A 10317-nucleotide genomic window follows, 5' to 3' on the forward strand; every position below is an offset into this window, starting at 1 on the left:
AAATACTCATCACTCAGCTCTGACCTTACAAACCATGCAATGCCCAGTGGGATGACAGAGCAGAAAGATGGAAGGAACCTGGGCCCCTGAATTACTGCACGGAGCAGAGCTGCTCTGTCAACCAGGCTCTCTCACCTAGAGATGGTTGCTCAAGTGAGAAATAAATGGTGTACTCTAAGCCACTCTATCTGGAGGTTGAGTAAGGTGTTAGTCAGCTTTCCCTTGCAGTAAGAAGACCCTGGGATAAATCATCTTACAAAGAGAAAAGGTTTATTTTGGCTCACAGGTCCAGAGGTCTCAGTCCATGGTTGGTTGGTCTGTTGCTTCTGACCTCATAGCATCTAGCAAGAGAAGAAAGAGAGGGAGTAGGGGAGCTAGTATCCCCTTCCAGGGCATGCTCCCAATGGCTTAACTTCCTCCCCCTAAGTCCCACCTTTTAAAAGTTCCACCACCTCCCAATCGCACTGAGCTCCATGTCTTTTAACACATGGATCTTTGGAGGACGTTCCAAATCCAGACAATAGCCATGGGTATAATCTTGATTGCAGCCGCACACCTTCAAAATGAGTACAATGTGATTCTCGTAGCTGAATCAACGAGCTTGTGCATTTGATCAAGTGACAAGATCCTCTGTTAAATGTGGCAAAGGGGGCTAGGAAAAGGGGAAGGGAGGACAGGACCCTAAAGCTAAGGCATTGGACTCTGAGCAAGCACAGAAATGTGCCTGTGTACATCTTCTACATAATATCACCACCACTCACTTCACCAATGAAAAGTACTTTTGGTGGTTCTCCCATTTAGGTACTGCATCTCCTCCTCGCCAGTTTTCTCACCTCCTAGCTGGTTCCTCTCCCCGTCTGACTGTGTGTATCTTATAGCTTCTCTCCCCTCAAACTTTCCACCTTGGCCCTAATCCAGGAAGACACCAGGCGCCTCACCATTCTGTACTTTGTGCCAGGACCTATCTTTAAAAAGAAGCTACCTGTGCTATCAAGTTCTACTTACCACAAATAACAGACAGATACAGATCCACAAATAAGCACCCAGAAGGCTCTCTGCTGGGTGGCCCAGCTCACAGAAGCACTGCTTTCTCCTCCCCAACCATGTGCAAGTTGGACCCAGGGACTCCTTTGCTGAAATCCCTACAGTGCCTCTCAGCTGGCCTGTGGATATCACCGTTGCCATGGGTACAGGGCCCTGGGGGATCTGCCCTTGTCCTCTCCATTTCCGACTAATCTACTGCTGGCCACAGCACCTCCCACCTTTCATCCCCAGCCACTCTGCCTTCTCTGAGTGGGACCAGCTGAGTTCTATGGGCATAGCTCTTGCACACTTCTGTGCTCCTTGCTGCTGCTGCTTTGTGTGTGCGTATGTGTGTGGTATGGTGGGGGAGTCTCTCTTTTCGTTCTGCCCAGTGGCTGCCCACTCACCCTGGCTGCTAGGTTTTTGACTTCTTATGTGGGCAAGGGCTCTTGCAACCCTTGGCTGGCTCCAAGCACTTAAAATTCATCTCTGGATTTTCAGCTTTACTTCTAGCCCCTGCTAGTTGAAACTCCATGAGGATCGGGACACATGCAGTGCAGTTTTGTGTCTCTAGGTGAGCGCAGAGGAGGCTGGGGTTCTATGCACATGTGTTCAGCGATGGACAGGAAGTGTAAGGCCTGTCATTCACCTAGGAAGGGAGAATCTGACTAGTTTTGGGACTGGAGATATAGCTCAGTGGTACAGTACAAGTTTAGCTTGTGTGCAGCCTGAGTTTGATCCCCAACATTCCTCCTCAAGCCTGTTTGAAAGAGGCAAAGAAAGGGAGAGGATGCTTGAGAGGCAGCATGTAGTTGTACCTGCAAAGGAAGAGGGATGGCTGAGCAGCAGGTTCATGGTCAATTGAGACACCCACCAGCCGTCCACTTGTCCATCAGCTGGGAAGGATGTAGGTGTGAAGATGAAAACTGCCACGGTCTCCAAGAGCTCAGACAAAGCCTCAGCGGTGGACATCATTGGCTATTCTTTTTTTTTTTGGTCTCCCTGGGGTCTGTAATTCTGCTTGCTGTGGCTGAACCAACAGGAAGGTGTACACTGAGTTCTGCAGAGATTCTGATTCCATGAAAGATGGTATCTTTCGCAGCAAAGTGATTTCAGGATTTAAATAATTTCTTTGGAGTGAGTTCTATGGAAGCTTGTTACTGACCTGTGTTCCTGCACTATGAAACCCTGGTATGTGGGCTAAGGGATAGTTACTCTTGATAAACAACTGACAAAGACTATAAGGAGAAAAAGACCCTCTTTGGCTCTAAGGCCTCGATTTTCTTCAAACTCAGTGGGCAGGCTGCATTGCCCCCTTCTTTCTGTCTTTCTGGGACAGGTCTGTGTGTCTTCCCCACACCTCATCCCCAACACCTTTCACTGGGTGCTGACTGCACCTCCCTTCTATGGGGTGGGTTGAACAATGGGATGGTGCTAGATTTGTCCTGATCTAGAGCTTCAAGTTCCCAGGAGGAGGAGGTTCCTGACAAGCTGGGTGAACATGGAAAGTGGTCTGTTTAGCAGAGGGGAGAAGGGTATTCCAGGGATGCTGGATGGCTGCAAGAGGAGGTTCCTGACATCTTGGGTGACCACGAAAAGTGATCCTTTTAGCAGAGGGGAGAAGTGTATTCCAGCGCTGCTGAGAGACATTTTTCTCCTCTTCCAAACCTTCCCTTCTCAGGAAGTCTGTGCCTTCTCTGGATGGAGTGGGGTATCAGTCAGGTTAGGGGACATAGACAAATCCTGGGATCAGTGCTCTGGAAGGGGACTTAAACCTACAGTGATGTGCCAATCGTGTCTCCCATTTGTGATGTGCCCACGTGAGCCAGCAGAAAGGCTCTCATCATTATCTTTGTTCACAGGCTCAGACTAACAGGACAGCTACCACCTTAAGCAGTTCTTCATAAAAAGCTCTAAAGGGTCCCACACTGACAATTAAATGCTCTGGCCTTCTGAAAGGCTCCCTTCACTTCTACTTGCAGCTCATTGGCTGGAACTAGTCACATGACCCCTACCCAACTGCAGCGGTCCAGGGAGTGTAATCCTAGCAGAAGTGTCGGGGAGAGCTAGGAATCCTTAAACAGAACTCCAATGATTATGTAGGGGATAGCAAAGGAAAGTTTAAAATAGAGGGGGAAAAGGAAAATGGAGGCATTCCGAAGAGTCAAGCCTGATGCCCTGGAGGTATAATAGCTCCTTGTTTGAGCTGACTTGAATAGAGCTACCAACCCCAGGTATGACCCCAGGCTTAGGGAATACGGAGGGAGGATGCTCTTGGGACTCCCATAGTGCATTTCTTCTTCCTTAATGCCTTCTGTCTGGGCCTACCAAACATGTAAGGAAGATACTGATCCTTAAAATTTATCTTTAGTAAGTACAGCCAGCAGTGACCTTTCCTTTCCCTTTCCTTTTGGTGTGTACTCTTACTTGCTACGATAGCAAACTCTGTACTGTCAAGTAGTCTCCCATCATTTTGTGTTGACAGCACCGGACGGCAAGGTCTGTGAATTCAGTGTCAGTCTCAGTTCTAACTCTGCATTCTTTGTTGCATGGGGCTGGGCATTCACTGAATATTTACTGGGTCCTCAGGTACGATCCCTGGGAAGATTAAGAACTCACCCCCTAGAAAATTAAAGCGAAGAGTGGGTTTAAGGATGAGAAAATACAATTCCTACTCTAACCTATCAAGGTGTCCAATAAATGCTTAAATTGAATCAAGTTATCCTGGGGTGCACAAGACAACATGGACCTCTTTCTTCAATGGCAGAGTTCCCTCTGTTCCAGTGATGGCTTCATAGAGGTGTCTGGGGCCAGTACCCCATATCTCTGTGCTGGCGAGTGAGACCTCCAGTCACATGAGAATGTGGCTGGTAAGACAGAGAAACTGATTTTTTTAAAAAAACTGAATTGAGATATTGGCGTAAGTGCAAAGCATATGCTGGGTTTTGGAGACTTTGTGTGAAGGGAAAATGTGATATATCCCATTAATATTATTCTATTGAAATCATAGTATTTCAGATATATGTGTTAAGTAGAATTTATCAAAAATAATTTTGCTCTCTTGCCTTTCAAAAATGTAACTACTAGAAAATTTAAGAGTACATGTAGATTATAGAAGATTTCTATAGAGCAGCACAGCTCTAGAAAGCCAAGAGCAAGATTTGGATAAGATTAGCTGCTTTCCGATTTTCACCACCAAAGCCACAAACTATAACATTTAACCAAACCCTAATGGGGAAATATTCTCTCCAAGTTGGTATTTGAAGTTTGAAGTGTTTAATTTTTGTTTCTCTTTATTTTTCTTTCTGCTTTTCTCTCAGACCCTATGACTACAATCCAAACTGAAGGCATCTCTTTGTTTTCTAAGGATTGGACCCAAGGCCTGCTGCTATCTCCACCTCCGGCCCTAAAAGCATCTTATTTATTCCATATCTCCAAACCCTAACTAAATACCATTTGCTGCACTGTATTGTACATACACACAGGCACACAGAAACACACACACACTTGTGCATGCCCCTATAGGGACCAAGATTTTCCCATGTGTAAAGCGACATGCCTGATTGCTAGATTAAGCAACAGAAATTAATTATTACAGTAATTACTTGGCCACTAAATATTTAAATGCTAGGCCTGACACAGCCGTCCTGGGAGCCACCTTCAGCTTCCTGAATGCATTAGTATTGACAGGGAAGTCCATGCCAGCGTGTATTTGAACCCCTGTCTCGGGCTGCACCAGACAGTTGCTCCTGCTTCGGTCAGTAGAGGCTGAGCACCTTATGCCACAGGGAAAAACACAGCTGGCTTGAAATCAAATGGCTGAAAATTAGATTCTTCGGTCTTCAGGGGGGCCGTTCAATGGAGGACTGACGTGTGCCCAATTGGGTGATGGCAGAAAGTGGCTGCTAGGACAGCTGTGCCCACAACACGGTCCCTGCGGGAAGAGCTCGGTCACCCAGGAATTCCCAACCTAGGGGAAGCCACGGCAAGGGGTCCCGGATCTCACTGGCATCACTTTTGTGCTGGGTACACAGCCCCCCACGGGACAGCACCTGCCTTCTTCCCTAAGGCCCAGTCTGTTCAGGGTGGAGATGAGATTCCCGTTAGTGAGCAGAACCAGTTCAAGGCCCAGGATTGCAGAAAGAAGCTCTTCTGCATCATGGACCTTGTCTAGCAAGAAAATAAGACGTCCCTCCTGCTTGCCCCTTGCCCCTCTTTGTCTTCCTACCATGGGGCTCAGTCTCCCTGCAGAAGAGCTGAAGCTGGCCCAGGTGGAAATTTACAGGAAGGGAAACATTCCAGCCACTTGTTCTTATACACCTCAGGGCAGGATTGGATCTCAGGCTACAAGGGTGTCGGTACAACTTTCTGCACTCATTTTTCATGAGTGTCCAGAGCGAAGCCACCATTTTAGGACATCTGGTGTCACCAAATAATTCTCCCTGTCACAATCCCATTGTTCCTGCTTTAAAACTGTCAGTTCAACTCAGAAAATCATCAGGACACCTGTCAGAGGGTATTAAAGGCAGTGGTTTTAAGAAAAGCCAAATGAGAAATTCCAATGTGCCCAGATATCTGAAAGGCTGGCCTTGCCTGGATCTTTCATTCTGTAGGTCAAGGCCAGAACTATTTCCACCTTCTTCAAAACACTGAGTTCTCCAACCAAGTTAATAAACCTAAAGGTTACAAATTTACTCCAAATGATTCCTGTTCCTCTCAAAACATCATTGTCTCTTAATAAAGAAAAGCCAGGACTAATAACAGCAGCAGCATCTGGTGCATTATTATCAGGTCTTATGTTAAGTGTTTTAGAATATCATTTAATGCTTATAAAGCCTACTTCTTGAGTAACTACAGACCTGATACACCCTTCCCTTTGGGGCTCCCATTCCTTCTGGTAACCATGGAAATAGAGGAGATGGGCACTCAGGGCCTGAGCCACACACATCCCGCCCACCTCTGACTCTAGCTGTGGCCAAGAGGGGCCGCTCCCCACCTTCAGGGCCCTCTGAGTCAGGGAGGGGTGAAAGCCTCATGCCACTGAGAGATGCAGCCTGGCAGAGCAGGGGAAATCACCCTGAAGGATGGGGACAGGAGGCGGGAGACAGTGTCAGGCCCTTCGCACTTCACACCGACCATTCTGGGCACAGTCCACGCTGTTCCTTTAAGACCCCTCAGCAGGAGTGAGGCCCACATGATGGGCAGGGCTTCCTGCCTCACTCTCACTAGGACTTCCCTTCTGCTTCCTGGATCACCGTCCACATAAACACCTGCACTCACACCCTGGTCTCCAGCTCTTCTTTAGGGGAACTCAAACTGGACTGTTAACTGCATCTTGCAGATGTAGACACGGATGCAAAGTGCAGAGCTAAGACTCTGGCATCGATTTGTGTGACTCCAGAGGTGGTGGACTCACCTCCAAATGCTTTGCTGCTGCCCCAAGAGGTCTAAAATTTATACTGAGGAGCTGCTGGCCCTGACTGGCTCCTTCCAAGCCAGCCCATTCCATCACTGGGCTTTTCTAGTGATTACAAAGCTCTAGTTGACATCCAACCCTTAATCTATATCCACAAGGCTTTATGCACATGCATTTTCCTTGTCAGTAAACATTTAGTCACCAGTGTCCAGAGGCTGGACCCTGTGCAAGGGGGTGGGACACAGCTCAACAAGACAGATACCATCCTTTGCTCAGAGAATTCCTGCCTAGGACTAGTGAGTACTACAGGGGTATGGGATTGCAGGCTGTTATGGGAGCAAGCAGTGGGCCTTTCCCAGCAAGCCAAGCAAGCTGTCCTCTGTGGTAACTAGAATAGCTGCTCCTTTGTCCACGCAACAGTTCTGTATGGGATGCTCTGTCCTTTGTGTCTATCAGCCAACCTCTGAACAGACTTTGCTGGCAGAATGGAGCCCACACCTCCGCTATGGTTCAACGAGAAAGCAGCACAATTCCCTTGGGGAAAGCAGACCCAGACCTCAGCAGGGTGTCTGAGAAAATCATGGCTGAATTCTTGAACCTGACCTCTTTGGAAGACCTTGCTGGACTTTTCCTGAAGTGGAATCCCTAAAGCCCAGCTCCCTAACCCTCCTCCCACCGGTATAGTTGGCAGCAAGGAGCCAAAAATAATACTATATTCCAGTCCCCTTGTGTTGCAACTGATACATGAGGTAGTAATTTACATAGTCAATTAGTGGGTACAAGTCTGTAGAGTCCGCCTTATAAAAGAATAGGCTTGGGAAACTGCTAGACTTCTGTGCTTTCTTAGATTTCAGATGGCCCCATGGCAAAGCAACATACTGTTTGGCAATTAGGTTGCTGCGGCAGGCTAGAATGGCTCAAAGCAGCCACGAAAGCACAGAAATGTGACCTATTTTTATATGACTTTCCTAGCAACATGAATGGATGCTCAAAGCTGGATTCCCTTCCCTCTGATCTATTCAGCTCTCATTTGGATTTTTCTTTTTTAAATTATAATTTGGGAAGTGGAATCCTGGACACTTATTCCTGGCAGTCTTGGAAAGGCAAAGCTCAGATTCCTGGGAACTAAAGCGATGACCTTGACCTGCCCTCTGCCCCTCTCTTGTGGTCAACCCAGCTTTCTCCTCATTGTCTCCCTTGCTTCGTGACACCAAATCCACAGGACTTATCTCTTCCATATAACTGGCAAGAAGTAGAAATCACCCTTCATCTCTGAAAGCTCCTTCCACTCGTCCATCCACTCATCTATCCATCCATCTCTCTTCTCCCCCCTTTATTAATTTAGTCAATAAATGTTCGGCATCTATTCCATGCCAGGAAATGTGTTGGGGCTGTGCTAAGTCCTAAGGTATTGCATGCAGCAAAGAAGGACATCCCAGATTTCTCTTGAGCCTTACAGGCAAGCAGGGAATAGGTGTCACATAAATGGTTTTACCAACAATTACAAAGGTGATGGGTGCTCCAAAGGCTATGTGAAGTCCCCGAGGAGGTGACATTCAAGCTGAGAGATGACAAATATCCGCAAAGTAGAGAGGGAGGGTGTGAAATTTAGGGGACAGGGGCCTGTGTCAGGGTCTGAGCCAGAAGAGCACTCACTCCAAAGGGCCACATAAAGACTCAGGTGTGGGTAAAGGGTTACAGCCAAGTGAAAGGGTGGGAAAAGCTGGCTTGGAGAGGGATGTTGCAGCTCCTTTAACCTGGATTTAAGTAAACAGGGGAGGCCCTGGGGGAGAAGCTTGCGATGGTGAAACGGAATGTATTCAAAAGATTACTCCGCTGAGTGCTCAGTGCTGTTTAGAGAGGGCCCCTAGAGCAGAGGGTGGCGAAAGCAGGGGAGGCAGACAGAAGACCCAAGTAGGGCTGTCAGGGGGCCAGCACACCTCCAGGAAGAGGAGACAGTTGCTGGGACCAGAATGGGGCCAGTGGCAATGAAGAGAAACAGAAAGGCTCAAGGTACCCTGGGGATGCGGCAGTGGAGACTGCCTGGTGCTCCGTGGCAACCTGTGGAGCCCCTGCATTGCCTGGTGTGCAGTCTCGGGCCAGGCCTGGTCCTCAGCAGCTTCCTCCCTTTGGTCTGTGGCTGCCTGAGAGACTGTGGGGTCAGAGGCAGGCGACTGCTTTACCTTTCGCTCACCTCTCCTTCCATCTCTGGTGATTGTTTGGTGCCCGCAATGACCCCGATCCTCTAACTGTCTCTTCTAGGAGGTGTAACTGAGGAGGATCTCAGCTTACACATGTTTTGTATCTCCCTCCCTTCTCTATACGCCCTCAGCACTTCCCCACCTGCTGGGCATATAGTCATGCTCAATTTGTACTCAGGAACTGAGTGGTCACGCCAGGGTCTCAGGAGCATTCTTGCCTCCTTCCTGTTGTTATTCCACATCAGCTGTGAGGCTCCAAACTGAAGAGAGGGAAGGTGGGACGAATAAGGTTCCCTTGACCTTAAGAAACTTGGGAAGTTGGAAAAACCACACCATCCGCTCAGTCCCCGAGTGCAGGAGCGACCAACACCACTGAAGGGCGCGTTGGCTTAGCTATCTTCATATGGTGCATTCTCTTTTCTTCTTGCCTCGTTGCCATGGATACCAGCTCTCCTCTGTTCTGTGCTCAGGGAAGACATCACCAATCAATCATAATGCTTTTCCTCAAACCCAACCTTCAGGAACACTCTCAATACAATACTTTAGGCTCCTCAGTTGACTAATGTTGGCACAGAATATGAAACTATTTGCCACCCCCGTTCTTGACACTAATCAAAGTAGTCAACCTCGGAAGGCTGAGGGACCATGTGGTTGAGGACTCAAGATTTTCGGTCTGAAAAGGTCCTAGTTATCCTCAGTGGGTGCTTGTTAATCCTTCTGTGTGGGTCTCCATGGCTCCTGATACTCTTATCCAACAATGGTGCCCCTCCTGCCTTGGCTTTCTGCACAGCAGATTCTTTTTATGTTTACTTGAACTCTTCTCTGCCTGCTTTTCAGAAAAAAAGACAGGATGGAAAGGGAAAGAGCCACAGAATTATCAGGATACAAAGGACTTGGTGTTCAGAACTTCCTGACCCTCCATATCTGTCTGTTGTTTGGGAATCATAGCCCTAGCCTTACGTTGTCTCTCTACCCGAGAAAGATGGAAACATTTTCACAACAGTAGCAAAACAAATGACCTTGGACGTGCAGAGTGTCTGGCTTTAGAGCGAATAGGCTGCTGCACATTACAGCCACGACAGAGACTCATTCTACAGCTTCTCAGGGAGATTAAGGTATGTTGAGTGGTCTTCCCGTTTCTTCAGTCATGGAGGCAGAAACACTGCAAGCTTGAGGGGCCAGTTTGGAGTCAAAGGAAAGCACAGGGGCGAACTGACGAAAAACGATCCCCTAAATCCTGCGCTGAATCGAGAATGAAAGTGCGGTTTTCGTCATCTGATCCAGGCCTCACGCAATCAGACTTTCTGGCCCCAATTTCTCCCACCCGACTCTCCCGGCCTGGCCTCTCCCCGACCCAACAGTGAGCGGCGCTGGGCGCCTGCGTACACTAGGGGGCGCGAGCAGGCCTCTCATGCAGGGTGGCCCCACGAAGTCCTCCGAGCGGAAAAGACGGGCCGGCCAGGCGCTACTCTCCCTTTGAAAAGTGCTGCGAGTGGAAGGGTGTTTTGGAATGGGGTCTGAAACGGAGAATAACATCCTCGTTAATTGCTTTAAGCTGTTTTCTGGTTGTATTTTCAGCGCAGACTTGGCCGCGGGACAGGGGACGGAGGGCAGGTTACGCAAGGCGCCGGGCTGCTCCTGCCCGGCCTGGCAGCCGCTCTGTCCGCCGCCGCCGCC

At 48.5% G+C, this 10317-nt stretch overlaps 1 long non-coding RNA gene across 2 annotated transcripts; it reads right to left on the minus strand.

The window, feature by feature from the left end:
• Window positions 1-279: 279 nt before the first annotated feature.
• On the minus strand, window positions 280-9422 carry LOC104856785. 2 transcript variants are annotated; one of them, XR_778712.2, is made up of 3 exons: window positions 8783-9422; window positions 1842-2053; window positions 280-341 (listed from the first exon to the last, which is right to left on the minus strand). It is a non-coding gene; the product is annotated as an uncharacterized LOC104856785 (long non-coding RNA). The 2 variants fall into 2 exon arrangements; XR_778713.2 differs by lacking the exon at window positions 280-341 and adding an exon at window positions 1246-1672.
• Between the last annotated feature and the right edge of the window lie 895 nt (window positions 9423-10317).

Source organism: Fukomys damarensis, unplaced genomic scaffold (assembly GCF_012274545.1).
Source record: "Fukomys damarensis isolate Sample0158 unplaced genomic scaffold, DMR_v1.0_HiC HiC_scaffold_21, whole genome shotgun sequence".
In the NCBI taxonomy this organism is placed as follows: Eukaryota; Metazoa; Chordata; class Mammalia; order Rodentia; family Bathyergidae; genus Fukomys; species Fukomys damarensis.